Here is a 15,864-nt window from a genome sequence, read left to right on the forward strand (position 1 = left end):
CTGAGATAAAGTGTCCTGCCCAGCATGAGGCCTTTGGCATTGTGGCTGGCTTGGAAATGCCTGCTGGTGTCTGCTGTGTTAAAACTGTCCTGAATTAATCAGTCAAGTTTGTCTGGTTGGTTTGTTTTGTTTTCCAGTAACTGATGTAAGATTAATTTCTGCTGAGGTGAAAGCTCGAGCTTCTCAATAGAATTTATGGCTTTCTTAAAGATGCTTTGAGATATTTCTGGGGAGGAGTGCATGTGCTCTACATGGTAACAGTTATCAGGAGAACTGAGAACAGAGTGGCTGGAGATGCTTGGCTGGTTAATTGATTTGAGTGCCATGGAAACTCAAAGCCTTGTGCTGTTTCTGGGGAAGAAAACCTCGAAACATATGAAGTGGAAAAGCAGTACTGGGTATTTCTGTGAAGGGTGAGATCTGAGTGTTAAGAGTTTTAACTGTGCTTTTCTGCCCATGCTGGGTGCCTTGTCTCAGAGTCCAGGGGCAGGAGAGCTAGGTAGAGCTGTTGCTGGTATGGATAGTTATAGATAGCTGGTGCTTTTGGGTGTACTGTCATTTCTAAGCCTGCAGATGTATAAGCTCCCTCCATGCAGCATGGCTTCATGGCTTTTACTTCTTCCAGTTGTGTTGTTGCTGTTTTTGGAGTTTTACAGTCCCTTGATCCCTGAGCCTCCATCCACCCTGTGCGGAGATGCACATCAAGAGGGGTTACTTATTCCCAGAGCTGTGCCATTGCTTGAAAGCCTCACCTATGTTTCCAGCTGTACCACTGTGCCGTCTTTCACAGGCTGTGCTTCCCATCAGCTTTGCTCCTGCTAGAAATTGGTTTCCTTTTTCTGTTCTTTCTAGTATGATTCCTGGTTGTATCAGATGAACCACAGTTGCTGCCACAAGTGTGGAATTGGTGACTGGGACAAGGAGGAAAAAGGGAGGGCTGTCTCTTTTGGTTCAGTGAAATGATGCGTTATTTGCACCCCAGAGGTGTGAGGGAAAATGTGAGTACTGGGCCCTCCTGTCTCCGCCGTGAGCAGTTGTTGTGTATGAGGGAAGGTCTGCTTTTTCAGTCTCATGGGAGTGGTGAGGGGGAAAAAGTATGTTTTATGGTACCTTGATGAATTCCATGAGGTTTTGGAAGATGGAAAAGGCTGTTCTGCAAGAGCTGGAGGTCCTGTGGGATGGGATAACATCAGTGGGAGTGAGCACCGCATACTGAGTGCAGCCATATCCATAGGGAAGCTGGGTGCCGATTTCACTGTAGGCTCGTTCGTGCTGCTTCTACCTCAGTTTCCCTCCTTGCAAGGGAGGGGTAAGGTCTGCAATGCGTGTTAACATTTCTGAGAGGCTTTGAAGTTGGTAGAGCCCTTTGAGGTGCACTGCTGACAGGCAGCTTTGTGTACTTGCAGAGTAACAGCTGAAAACGTTCAGTTTCCCAATTAACGCAGGGGAGTTCTCCCCCCAGAAAGACTTTGAGCTCAGCTCTTAAATAAAACATTTCTTCCAAATGTATCAAGCAGAGTATTTCTCTGCTTAAATACACTGCAGACGTGTTCTGCCATCCTGTTCTCCTCTGGCCGTAGGCCTCGGGATGGGTTTATTTTCATGCCTGCCTTGTTATAAGCATTCATCTGTCCCGTCTCAGGCTGGAGAGCTGTCATGTTAGGTGCTCGTTGCTAGTACATTGCTGCCTTGATGATGACTTTTCAAGTTCCGAAGGCTGTGGAGTCTGAGTATTTTTGATAGCTCTCTTGGTGTGCTTCCATACCTTAGGAGTTAGTCATACGTGCTTGTATTGGAGGGGATTGCACGTCGTTCCTGTTAAAAGCCACACCGAAACTAAGTTTGCTGTAGTCTGTAACGAGGCCAGAGCTTAAAGATGCTGGTGTTGCAAGATCATCACCAGCAGGCCGTAGGAGAGGGGAAGAAATTGACCACGAGCCTCTTAAACAAAACTTTATGATTTCTCAGTGCTGACAAGAATCACCCCATACCCTTATTTAGTCTTAAAAGTGAGGCCACTTTAATAGCGTGTGCTTTTTACAGGGACATTAGCAAAGCTGCGTGGTCAGTCCTGGGGACTGGCAGACCAGTTGGAGCCACTGGATCCTCTCACTGCCCTCTGCCTGCTCTCATGGCCTGAGCTGCCTTCATCTAGGTTGGAAAAGGTCTACCAAGATGGCCAAGGCCCACCAAGTGGCAGAGAGCAGCTGCTGCCTTCCTACTGTGCAGAGCCATGCTGTTTCCTTGCCTCATTGCTTTGCTTGCACCCATCATTCCTTATCCTCAGATCACTCAGCATTGCTTGGACCTCTACCCCTGTTCTTTGCAATTTGGCTGTCTTGCAGCATGGTCGGAGCGCACAGTTGAGTCCTTGGCACTGAGCAGTGTTACTGGTGTTTCTGGCTGCCGTGGGACAAAATGCTTTGTTTGAGAGTTGGGCTTGCTTCAGGATGGCAGGCCAAGCCACCTGCATGTGGGTTTTATTAAATCCAGCAGTCAGCAGCACTTAGTGAAGCTACAGCCATCTCTGTTTGCCTTACTCGACAGTACCGGTAGGAGATGAGTTTGAACTTTGCCAGTAATGTTTTTGTAACGTTATCCAATAGTAGCAGTTGCATCCAGAAAGTTGATAGAGGAGAGGATGGAGAAAGAGGGAAGGAGAAATAATTGCTTCCACCGGAGTGCTGGATGCTTTCCTTAGCAGCAGGCTGAGCTCTGGTGCAGGAGCGGATTGATGCCGACACAGATAAAGCCCTACAAAGCTAATGGAGCTCCTTTCAGATGTAAGCCATGTGAAGCCAAGGCAGGAATTTCCTTGCCGGGGGAAATTGCATTTCTGTATTGTATAAATAAGCTGTCACTGAAGATTATTGGCCAGATTGGGTTTGTGTTGTATTATTGCTGTCTTTGTAGAGATTTTATGTTCCACTGCAGAACGGTGTTCACTTAGTGACTTCAAAAGAAATACAACAAAGACCCTCCTGGAGGTATATACGTGAATAAATAACTTATGTTCTTATTAGAGGGATAATGTAAAGCGACAGGGAGAGCATTATAAACAGTGATGGAAAAATTGTGCTTGAGGCTTGCGTCCAACGTCTGTGTCTTGTGGTCTTCAGCATTGTTTTCCTCCTTAGAAACGCCTTCAGCCCTTCTGTAATGGGGAAGGAGAGAATGGAGGTTTGAATAGATTATGATTTTTCTCTATTTAAAAAAAATATTATTGTGGTTGATATCCGTGAGTCACTCACAGGGACTATGGAAAACAAGTCAGTCTCTTTTTCTCAGTCCAAGGTAAACTGATGCGCTGCGTGAGTAAGTTTTCTCAAAGTTCAGAATGAGGTCCTCCAGTTGGCAGGAAATAAGTGAGACGTCCTTGAGCTGATCCGGTTGTTAGAGCCCCGGTACATCCCCCGTGCTGGTTTGGTGCTCTGACTGAAGAGCTGCTCACAGTTGTTGTCCCACCCTCGCTTTCCCTGTGTGGTTTTGCTGTGCCTTGCTGTTTCCTTACTTCCCCCACCTTCTAACCTGCTTTCAGGTAGAATGTGCTTCAGGATGGCTGTTCAGTCACAGTGCTCGTTGCTGTTCCCAGACGATTACCTCAGAACAGGAAAGAATACAACTGTATTACATGTTTCCCTGTTACTCTACATGGTGACCTCTGCTGCAGTTGTATGGCCAGACAAATGTCTCTTTGTGGCTGCTTAGAAACATTTCCTGTAAAGCATCTATTTTTCTGCAGTCTCTTCTTTGGCATGCAGCGGGGACTTTGAATACATACAGCTGGGTGTTTCCACAGCCAGCAGAGACAACTTCTATCACTGCTTTCACTCAGTGCTGCTAGATGTCTTGTGGTGTGACTCAGGTACAAAGGCTGTGTCAGACAATTGGTAGGATATATCCAACCATTGTGCTGAATAAATAAGAGAAAAGCAGAAGGAGTGTGTGTCTGACATCAGATGGAATTCATCTGCTTTAAGAAACTGAAGGAGTTGCAGAAGTGAAGTACTGCAGATCTTCAAGGGGATCTCAGAAAAGAGCAGGAGAGTTTAGCAGGGACCACTTATTCAGTGTCTTGTTGGCTCCTCTACTTAGTCCTTAACATCAGTGCACTGACTGCTGAGGAAGCTTGGCTGTGCAGACAGTCTTTCTTTGGGACAGATAGTCTTGCCCTTTACCTCGTCTTCCTTCTACAATTTTGGTCAAGTCCTTTAAGAACCTTCTGTCAGATGCCTCAGCTGTGGGCAAGAACTAGGCTGGAATATATTCAGTGCAGAGACCTAGCATCCGTCACTTTCTCCTGAGCTTGACTTGGCATCCTTTCACCAGTCATGTCTTATTACTGTCACTAATTAACTCTGTCTGACATTCACAGGATTTGCTGGTTCCCACGTGCCAATGAGGATCGTGCTCTGGCTTGTTGTTGGTGTCTTTGGAGAAGTCAGTGTGCTGAGCAGGTACGTCTGCAGTGCTCCCCACTCTTCCTGTATGTGTCTGTGGGTGAAACGCTGCAAGGTTGGCATGTGGCACCAGAAGCATGAAGCTGTACTGCGGATGTGCACTCTTCCAGCAGTGGGATCTGACTGTGCAGGACTGCCTGTATTGACATTTGTTAATTTTTTTTAAACCTTTCATGCTTTTATGCATTTCCCCCAAATCCAACCTGCTTGTTTTTGCTGCTTTAGGGGCTTTGCCAGAAGCCTTTGCTGTTGGGTGGACAGCCTTTCATCTAGGTATCCCAACATGAGCAAATCTGCTCCTGTTCTCTTAATGTATTTGTACTTAAAGCCTGCACAGCCTGTAGCAGCTTATTCCTTCCTGGATAATTAATTATTAATCTGCTTGGCCACTGATTACTGTCAGAAGCAGTGGAGTTGTGCCCAGTGCTACCCAGTGCATCTTCTCGAGCTATTATGTGTATATTGCTTCAATTGAAAAATCTCATGTGCAGTCTCTAAAACTGGCAATGTGGGTTGCATGAGTTGTTTTTAATTGCTGAGGTACTGTCAGTAATCACCCCATGTATGTGAGCAGCAGGTCTGTTTGCACCTGATTTCAGTTAGTGCATTGCCATGAGGGCTGTGTCGTGGGCTGCTTTTCAGTAACTGTAATTGGGTCTCAGCCAGCCAGAGATGTGTGCAGCCATGGGGACCCCGATGGAATGCTTTGCTGTTTGTGGTCACTCAGGGAGGTCTGAGGAGTGGTAAACTGACTGTAAGAGGACATAATCCTTAACTCTGTTGTGTGAAGCTTTCTTGCTCCTGTAAAAAATAAGTGGATTAATTATGGGAGCCGATCTTTCTTGAAAACCTGGTTCATCCAGGATTGCCTGGGTGGTGCAGCAAAGGACTGGAGGAGTAGGAATTAGGGCGGAGCTGCTTCCACCTCATTCCTGGTATTTACTGGGACTACTTGTGCCCTGCAAGAACACATGCTCTAGGCTTCTGAGCCGATGACAGAGGCAGTTATCAGCAGTGCTTGCACTTCCTGTGCTGGCCTTCTAGGTGTACTTTCAATTTCTTAAGGTTATGTTAGAGTTCAGAGGATCTCTATTTAAAGGCAGGAACATAAGGAGATGGCAACAGCAAAGGTAAGCATGGCCTTCGTTTGCTAGCAGGCTGCCTGAGGTGCACCTATAGGAAGCAGTGCTGAGTCCGTCCCCCAGACAGCTGGTGACAAAAAGCAAAAGTCATTTTCTTCCACACTTGAAATATAAAAATGGATTTTTTGTAATGGGATTTTGCCTCCCGTAGTGGCCACATAGGGAACAGTTTGCCATCCTTGTCCTCAAGCAGCTTGGTTCTCAGGGAGCACAGGAATGTGCTAGCTGGGACACTTCTCATCCTTGCATCCTTTTCTGAGAGCCAATGGAGGCACATGGGGTAGCCTGGCTTCTGGTTGGGCCAGGCAGCAGTGGTGCATGGGACAGGACAGAATAACCCTCCAAAGGTGTAAAAGTGATGCTTAAACTAGGAAGTAACAATAAACAAGCCTAACTTTGGCATGACAAAGAAAGTAGAGCCCAGGATTCAAAAGGAGACGAAATGCTGGACAAAACAGATGGAAACTTGATTTACCCAAGTGTGTTCAACCCTACCTCTGTGCCTCCCTGTTTACTTCCTGGGTTTTTTTCTTTTTCTTTTTTTACAAGATGGGGCAGGTTATTGTAATTGCAGATGCTGTCTACTGAGCTTGATGAGATTCTCATGCAAATCTGGAGACTGACTGCTCTTTTGTCAGGGCTGTTGCATGCATTATCCAGTACTTGATCTTACTGCGCAGGGATCTATTTTCTGCCATTTGATTTGTTTTCAGTCAAGGTTTTCCCCATCTAATCAGCAAAGGTTCAGCGTTTGCAGTGTGATTTGCAGAAGAAGCAGTTTCACTGAATACAAGGAATGGGGGAAGGGTGGGGAGGGCAGAGGAAATGTTGTATTAGTGAGTGATAAAACTGAATGCTGATTTGAAAAAATAGCTTGAGATGCTGTTTTGAGAGCATAAGGATGGTTAATCTCATTTGAGAACAATGTTGCATTGCTGAGATGTACAGTTCAGTTGCTGGGCAGGCAGCGGATAGATATAGGAGCCAACATGCTCCCATGCCTGGCAAGTTTGGTGGCTGGGGTTTGGGTATGTGCATAGTTGTTGGCTTTCCTTGTATTGTCTGCCACAAAAGTGAAGTGACAGTGAATGGATGGACTTTGCTTTCCTGGAACATGTTAGATGTGGTATGTCTGCCCACAGGAACATGTCTTCATTCAGCTTAGAAGAAGGTGCCTGATAAACAGCATCAGTCATCAGAGCCAAAGCAGGGTGTGCCTGTGGTGGGGGCCACTGCAGGCTCACTGAGAGTTGAGTTTCACCCTACTTCAGATGGGTTTCATCACTGTTGTGTTTTGATAGCCCTGTCAGGCACGGGAGTGAAGAGTCCTGTGGGGAGTTTCCTGGGGTAGTGCTGCAGCTGTCCCTTCCTCTCTTGCCCAGCTACTGCTCCTGGTCAATTTCTTAATGTGCTTCGTTGCTTTCACCAACTGCCTGTAACCATTCCAGGCTTGTTGCACGAAGAACTGCCCTTCAGAGATGCAGTTACCTTTTGCTCTTCTATTTTCCCCAATGTTTGTACTACTTTTTTTTTTGCAGAGGCTTTGTCATTACAGTTACAGCTGTCATACTGCAAACATGGGTCTGCTGCGGGTGAGACAGGAGATGGATAGCTGTGTTCAAAGCCTTTAATACTTGCTGCTCTGACAAATAAGTTTTGCCTTCACGTGTGTGCCTACAAATGATTTGTTTCTGGCTGCTTCTACTGAAGTAGTTGCCCTGCAGGTTTGCTTTGCCCTTTTTTGTTTTCCATAGCTTCTTGCAGACAATTGCACAGCAGGCTTGTTAAGGTTCCATTAAGAAAACAGGGAGTTTCAGTTTGCTTCTCCATGTTTAGAAAACAGAAGAAAGAAGGGAAGTAGCACTGGAATGCTATTTGTATTCTGTGTTTGGTCCGAGTGGATATATTTTCCTGCTTCTCTGCTCTGCTGGCCAGTATGGCCTGCAGGTAACAGAGCTGTGTCACCATGGGGGGATTAGGGATGAAACTTCTTAGTGCTGTTTCAGTCACTGGGAGAAAAGCACTGTGGGAACTGAAGTAGGAGTACCCGTTAACTGCCTAGAGCAGTAATCCTTCTTGGGGGCATTAATCTAATCTAACCTGATAAAAAAATTTAAGCAGGGGGAGAACATTTCCTTTCTTCCATTCCCTGTTGAGTTTTCTGAGAACGTTTGGAAAAATTCAGTGCCAAAATGACCCTCTTCTCCCTTGGAGGGCTTATGTTTTCCTGAGATGCATTATTACCTTCCTGGTGAAAGCCATCTGTATCAGTTGGCAAACTCAGATTGTGTTAGTTACTCAGTTATCTCTGGTTCCCTGCATACTTGCTCACTGCAAACATATTTTCAAGCTCCCTGTTGGCATGGGATGCAGAATGTGTTGCCTGATGAGGAGGGACATGCGTGTGTCTGTTTGGGTCCTTGTAGTACTGTGGTGTTCAGCCCTGTGCCTCTGATGCCTGGAAACAGCCTCTTGTGGACATGGTAGCTGAGCCCATGGTTTCCTGTTCCATTTTGTTCCAAAAAGACAAATGAAGGAAAGAAATGGTCCTGGGGAGTGTTTTTTCTGTGCATTTCTCGAGGTCTGAAAAAGCTTCTGTAGTTAACAATGATATAATACAGCAATGAATTCTTTGAGCTTCAAAGACCTCTGGATATACAGATTTCATAAATTTGAAGCCTTCCCTTTGGGAAAGTTGATGTTTTTCCCTCTTGTACTGCTAATTATTTAGGGGAAACTCCTGTCTTATTGGTGTTTTCTCACTGAAAGGCATTTCTTTTCCTTTCTATCTCCTGCCCTCAGAAGACTGGAAAAACCTTATACATTAGGCAGGTAACTCTCTACTTTAAATAGCCTTAAGCATGTGAAAATTCAGCTCAGTTTCCTTTTACTAGCACTTGATACGAAATGAATGGGAATCTCAGGGCATCCCTGGGTCAACTCTCCTTTTGAGCCTTGGGAAAAAGCTCAGAAAGTTTGATTCTAGTAGCTGAGTGCTTGGAGGAGATATCCACCTCCTGCTTAGGAAAATATTTCTCCTATCAGTGAATTTTTGCTGATGCTGATGCTCTGAGCTTGAACTGTGTAGGCATATATTGTAATCTGCTGGATAAGATCATGTGAAGACGGCTGTACCAGGTTGAGCCAGGGATACATCTGAAATGATTCCATCTAAAGTAATACCCCATCTCCAGAGACAGTAGTGGAGCTGCTGAAGAAAGCTGGCTAGAGACTGAGCAGCCTAGTTGTGCTGTCGACAGATGTGTCAGAGCTCACCTGGTTGGGAAGAGAAAAAAAAAATCCTCTACCTTCTCAATCTGTGCTGTAACCTGGCTGACCTCATCTTGTCTCTGCTGTGTTAAATGGCCCTTTCCCAGTCAACTTCATGGGAGTTTCCTGATCCTGCTGGGTGCATGGAGCTGTAAGCAGTGCAGGATGGTGAAGACTCAATTTGCTGTAACCTGAATTCCTTGTATTTTTTGTAATTAATGAAATGATGAAATTTAATGGGTTTTGAGCATGCCAAAAGCTTTATTTGTACAGTAAAGTATAGTCAGGCAGGCAAGGAGCATCCATACATGTGGGTAGACTTGGAGGCGGAGGTGTGCATGTGTGCTTGGAGCAGTGGGAAGGCTGTTTTACCGTGCAGTGAAGGACGTAGCTGACTTTCAGATCTCAGCTTTTATGAACTTTGCTTAGAGCGGTAGTGGCATGCAGGTCTGTTCCGTGGGTATGTAGCAGTTTGTGGTTAGCCAGCCCTCCGTAACCATGACAGCACAAATTTAAGTGTGTTTGAATTTGCTTTCACATGCAAAAGATCTCTTGTAGCCCTCGCTGAAGGCGGTTGTTTGGTGGCTGTCTGAATTGCTACTTGTCCCATGGGGTGACTCTGTTTTTTCTGCTCTGCTGTAGAATTACATGCTCCATGTTGGTTACTCCCGTGGTAGGACCTGGGCTGTGAGGAGGGCAGCCCGTTTGTATTTACAGCAAGGTGGCCGTTGTGTGGGCAGTGTTTCGGTGACCTGGAGTGAAAAGCACAGCAGACACTTGACCCACGTGTTAGCCACGTCCTTTCTGCACATCTGCTTTCCAAACAGAGCACTCTTTCCAGCGGCTTTTGCTGGAAGAAAAGGAGCATCTGTGAAGGCTGCTGGTGGCAGGCAGGGAGAATGAAGCCTTCACCCTGGTATTTGCATGAAGCATGCTCTCCACTCAGATCCCACTGAGTCTCTTTATTAAGTTTCTCTTTCCTTGGCTGGCTCTTTGGAAAACCCTCTTCATTCCAAGTTCGGTTTGGAAAGAGAAACACCCACACAGATGGCTGCTCTTCAGTTGTCATTCAGGTTGGGTTTTTATGTTCCTTTTTGCATTACCCTCAGGTGCAAACCAGGCTTACTGCCAAAACCCATGTCCTAGAATTAGAGAGAAGCTCAACACTAAAGATATTCTGGTATGTTTGTTTCTTTATTTTTCTATCTAAACTAGAAATGCAACAGGCTATCAAATATTTTATCAGTTCGTGAGTACTTGTGTTGCCTTTTCCCTCTTTGGCTGAGTCTCCCTGTAGTGAAGTTGTTTGTTTTTCTCAGATAAAAGCTACAGTTCTCATTTAAGATGAAGACTCATTCTGGCTGTGTTTTGCTCCTTGCTTGATAATGTCTGAGTGGTGCCACTTGTTCTAGACAAATGCTGGTGCTTGGCTTCAGAGTTTTGCTGCTCTCATCCGATAAGGTTTTTTTTGTTTTTTTTTTTTTAATCCTAAACAGCTCTCAGAGGAATTGCTGAATTGTTAAAGAATAGGAATTATTTTCAGCTCTTTGTGGTATAGAAAGACTCTTATTGCAGCTGAAGGCAGAAGGAGGGGAGTGGTAATATTGCTGGAAGACTTGGACTTGTGCTGGTGATTTATGAAACCAAAGCCGCCTGCCTGGATTGCTCACTGGGATCTGAGATGCTATGGATGGCACAGTCCCCAGGAACTTGTTTTCTGTTTGTGAAGGAGCTTTGCTCTCGTATTTTCCTGGCTTTTTTGTTGTGGAGGAGAGCCAGAAGTAAGTCACAACCATGACTGGTCCTCACTGTGACTTAAGGGAAGCCCCTGCTCTCTCTCTCCTGCAGTGGGAATTTTTTAATGAGGTATCTGTGAAGGAAGCAGACAAACCAGCAGATAAAAATTCTGTAAGTAATGGGGAGGATAAGTAGTTAGTCCACTCTTCTCCTCAGCTCAGTATTTATCATGCACGCCTGGCTTCTCATCTCCTCACCTAGAAGGAGACACCTGAGGGTGGGGAAGCTGTAAATATAGCCTCATGCAGATAGGTCAAAACAGGAGACGACTGCAACAGCGAGCTCCTGGCAGGCTGGCAGTGTTGAGTAACGGGATGCTGGGAGCCCTACGCCCTGCCCTTGCACAAGCAGCAGCATGCTGAGGCAGTACCAGCTTGCCCCTCTTTGTTTTTCTCTCCCAGATGTTGCAAAAGCAGCTGTGGCCTTGTGAGAAGGGGTTTGCCAGCAGAGCTTGAGGCGTTGCACGTGTGTGTGCCATGCTGTTTGCTGTATCGCTTTGGACTCTCCTCCCTGTCCTGACAATCAGCCATTCACTGCTCCCTGTCTCCCAGCACGGTGCTAAGCAGAGACAGCCTCGAGGGGACAGGGTGGCTTGTCCCACGCAGGGCTGGGAGCTTTGCAGGGAGCAGGCAGTGCCCAGAGCTGCCAAGCCCATGTTGTGTACCAGGAGGCTCCAAAACCCACATGCGAATAGAAATGGGCAAACACCAGGCAGCTGGAATAGATAACTCTAGAACAGCAATGTTCTGTTTCAGCCTTTAGTCCTAGCATGCAACTGCTGCAGTGTCTTTGTGTTGCTGCTAAGCACTGGTCATCCCAGATTTCAGAAAGTGGTCTCCATTTTGCTTTCTTTACTGAGGGTTTTGAGCAGTGCTTCCCAAAGCTAATTGTGATGGGCATTTCCCCTTCCCTCCCAACAGCAGCTTTCATTTTTGCTTGAATAGCTCAGCATTGTTCACATTGTATTCTAAAGCTGTGAGCTTTTTCCTTTTTTTTTTTTCCTATTTTTTTTTTTTTCATTTTGACCATAGTGGTCTCCTGAATGCTTCTGTAGCCATCAGAGTAACTGCAGAATCATGGGAGCAATATTTCATCTCGCAGAATGCCTCGTATTTGAAGCACCACGCAGAAAATTTGTTTTTGTAGTTCTTGCATTTGTTTCTGAAAGCATGGTTCTTGTGGGTTTTTTTTCTTGTTTAGAGAGTTTTCTTTAAGATCGTGCTAAATCCAGCTCTAAGCAGGACTGCATAAGCTAGATGGAATTGACTTTTGTTGAAACTTGAGGTTTCTGACTGAGTAATGAACTCTGCTTCTCCAGGTTTCTAAGTAGCATCACATGCTAAATCTGTCCTTGCAGCTCAGCAACTACTTTTGCCCCCTGGTTCCCTCCAGAAATAACAGGTTATTATTAGTATCTGTGTGTATATGGATGTACCAGGCCTGACATTGCTTGGTGCTGGGATTATTTATCCCTTTTTCTGACTTTGATCCCTGATGCTGGGCCCTGTGTGTACATCTGCACATCTCCCATGGTTTGTTTGGATGTGATCTTCTGGCTGTGCAAAGGCTTAGGTTTGCTTCTCTAATCCCCAGTGAACGGCAATAGGACATTTCCCCACTCATATTTATTGGAACTAAATATCTTCTAACTGACAAGTGTGCATTATTTGGTGGGATTTTTTGGGGAGTGGGGATGTGTGTCCTTTCCCTGCACTGAGTACTGAATATTAGTGAAGGGCTTTGGGCTCAGTCAGCCTGGGTAGATGGTAATTGAGGTGCAGTTGTGCTGTTTCCTGAGATGAGGCTGACTTGTTTCCCTGTCTTCTTGTGAGCACTGATTTCATTGCCCACCCACTACAGCAAGTCACTTTCAACTGCTCAGCTGCTGGATGATTTCTGTGATGATTTGCAGCTTTGTGATCTGATGTTCAGGAGATAAGTTTCCTGAGCATTAGCTTCTTAGAATCATAGAATCATCTAGGCTGGAAAAGATCATCAAGTCCAATCATCAACCTTGACTACCAAATCCCATCACACTAAACCATGTCCCTGAGTGCTGTGTCCATTCATCTCTTACATACATACCCCAGGGAAGAGGAGTCCTCCACTCCTTGGGCTTGAGCTCTGCAGTCCTGGTACTTGGCCTCTCTAGCTGAGCTCTGTTGGATGTGCTTGTAGGCTGCTGGGCGTGCATGGAACATCTGGTGGCATGGATGCTCCTGGAGCTGTGGCTCCCTTTGTACAGGAATGTGCATTTATGCTTCTGGGGGGAGATGGAAACAGCCTCTGGTGTGCAGGAAAGCAGTGCTCACTGGAGTCACTGGCAGGATTGCTGGGGTTTTTGGGACTCTCTAATTCATCTTTGTTTGCAGTGTGCTAAAGCTTAGAATTGTGCACACAAGTGTTTCTACAGTGTCTTGCTGCAGGCAATGAAAGGCTAGTAATGTGGTTTTTCAATGAAGGAAGGGCTGGGTTGGTTTTTCTTTTTTCCTTCTTTTGTTTCACTGATGTATTGCTGTGACTTGACTCTCACAGCACTGTTTCTCAACAAGACGTGAAATACTGAATCACTGTAGGTTTCCTTTCCCATTAAGATAGGGGGAAAAAATGTGTTAAGAGGGTTTGTGGGGCAGGAGGAGGTTGGTGGGACACATGTAGACCTCTTTTCAAGTCACTGTTCTCATCTATCCTTTGAATTAGCTTTTTTCCAGAGCCCCAACAGAATTTTGCAATAAAATCCACATGTGAGAAACCAGTGGCGCATATTCTAGTCAAAACAGTGCAATATAACTACTTAAACAGTCATAGAGAAATGTTTTGATTAAGTAACTGAAGTCCACATGCATGTTGAATGAATTAGTTTCTTCCCTTTGTACTATAATGAAGATGCTGTTACAGAAACCACATAAGAGGAGCGTATTCAGACGATATATCACTTCCGAGTTCGTGCGTTTAAAACTGCAAGCTTGTGTGCTTTTAATAGCAATTAAAACATTTCTGGTTTCTTTTGGGGGTGTTCTTCCTTGGCTGGGCTTTGTTGGAGGGGTGGCTGTAGTTTGCATGCTCAGGATGAATCCTTCCCTTTTGTCCCTTTGACCACTTGAGTCATGTCTCACTCAGTCAACCCCTCTGAGAAGCTTGGTGGTAGGAGTGGAGAGATATTAATTATTTTTCTTCAAAATTATACAGTGCCTGCTTATATTAAGCTGCAATTGTGTACCAAGTTTGACAATACCTTTCATTTCTGTAGAAAAGGTGCCTTTTCTGTCTTTATCTAACTGCTTCTCTTAAGGTTGCTGCAAGGTTGACCTTTTTCAGATACTAACCAAAAGTACTGATGAGGTAAAAGCCTTTAGAAGACTTTATAAATAGGTTAAATGAGGGAATAATTTAATGATGGACCTAACCATGTCTCTGCAGCATCTCTTAGGTAGCTGTAGCCAACTCATTACCACCATGCCTGCTAAACCATGTAACTCAGTGCCCTGTCTACCCTTTTCTTGAACCTTCAGGGACGTTTGGTAGTAGTGTTTTTCTGAGTGAAAATACCATTTCCTTCTTTTTCTGCCACCACAATTGGAAATGCTTTTCAGACCTTCTGAGGTGACCAGGAGTTGTCTGAGTGCTGCAGTGTTTTCTCTCTTTGGCTCTTCCACCTAGTGCTATCCCTGGTCGAGAAGCTCTCCTGGATAAATGTTGAGAGTTTAGCATTGAGAGAGGTCATTCCTAAAAGTAAACGTCAAGGAAAGGATATACTAGCATCGCTGGACTGGCTCCTAGTCCTTAGAGTTGCTTTGATTTTGCCTTTCCATAGTGGCATGCTGTAGAGTTACATAGTGTTCCTATTTGCAGAAGAAGCAAAGATGAGGTGTAAGAAGACCGATGATGTTACTAATTTTAAGTTAGATCCCTACTGCTTTCTTAATAGTTGTACATGTGAAAATATGCTTTGTGTAATGATATGTAGGAACGCCATGCAAAATACACAATGTGAATTTTTATCTGAGTAAAACAGTGTTTGTAGGTATAATGTTTCTTGTGATCAACAACTAGTGAAGGACTGCCCTAAATATTGGACTAAGCTTGGAAATCACAGTGCTTGTGCTTACTTCCAAGTTGCATTCATCTTCAGGTTGGGCAATCTCCTCCTTTATGTGGGAAACGGGACTCTACTGAGGACAAGTCAGTTCTTCTGATTGATTTCAGTTGCATTTTCCTTCAAAGTCTAGAATTATTTTCTTGATTTATCTGAGTGCTTAGTTCTGCCTTAGATAACCACAAAGAATCTTCAAAAATGCAGCTGGCTGAACCGCCTGGCTCTTTGTCCAGAGCACATTAATTCTTTAGTTGTGAGCATTGCAGAGTAGAAATTCAAAAAAATAAGCACCAAACCTGCCTCCTTTCATCAAAACAGATGAATTCAAAAACGTTGCAAAGCAATCCTCTTGATCTGGCTTCAGAAATGAAAGTTGAGATATGAAAAGGAAATGAAGTCTAATCTGGAAGGCTCTGCTGACAGGTAGGACCTGGAGCACATGTGGGATTGAGTTTGCCTGGAGGGATGGTGAAGCCAGACCCTGTCACATGCGGCATGGTTGTGGCTGAGAGATGATCTCCTGGCAGCTGGTAACTGTGTCACTTTAGGGTGTGATAAGGCTGGTGTCTGCACTCTCTTGAGGAGCTTGGTTACACAGCAGCGAGTTGAATGAGTATTAGACGTTTTGAGAGAATTTTCTAGGCTGAGAAGAGCCAAGGAGCTGCCAGCCCTCTTGCTTCGGTAAGCCAATTCCCAGGCAGTGGAGCAGATGTTGGAGGGCGCAGAGGGGGTCTGGGTGACTCACAGGTGCGTGTTTTGCGAGCTCTGCACTTAGATCCTCTGCTTGAGACACACAAAGTTGCTGCCTCTTTTCCCCAGAGGCTGAGCTATTTGCCTACCCTGGAATTGAAGAAAAACAACCATTATTAGCAGATGAAAAAAAGCAGTCTGCAGCTGTCCTTAACTACGAGGTTATGCTGCAGCCTGGAGCTGGTGTTTTTTTTTCTTGTGAAGAGCAACTCAAAAGATGCAGACAGAAATACCCCTCATACAAAACAGAAACCAAAACTAACAGAGGAAATGCTTGCTATTCAGATGAAGTGATAAAGGTGAAGGAGGAAAAAACAAGTCATCAGGGACCTCCAGAAGATTGCTATTT

At 45.1% G+C, this 15,864-nt stretch overlaps 1 protein-coding gene across 1 annotated transcript in view; it reads left to right on the forward strand.

The window, feature by feature from the left end:
- The window catches only part of LOC136060510 (USP6 N-terminal-like protein), a 67,371-nt gene that overhangs the window by 5,032 nt on the left and 46,475 nt on the right, over positions 1-15,864 (forward strand). Inside the window, exon 2 of the mRNA XM_065755100.1 lies at positions 4,376-4,457. The gene's annotated coding sequence lies outside the window, so the exon portion shown is untranslated. The remainder of the gene's footprint in view (positions 1-4,375; positions 4,458-15,864) is intronic.

The sequence above is a fragment of the Cyrtonyx montezumae genome, unplaced genomic scaffold, assembly GCF_038088225.1.
Source record: "Cyrtonyx montezumae isolate F1298 unplaced genomic scaffold, pur_monq_1.0 scaffold_10, whole genome shotgun sequence".
Lineage (NCBI taxonomy): Eukaryota > Metazoa > Chordata > Aves > Galliformes > Odontophoridae > Cyrtonyx > Cyrtonyx montezumae.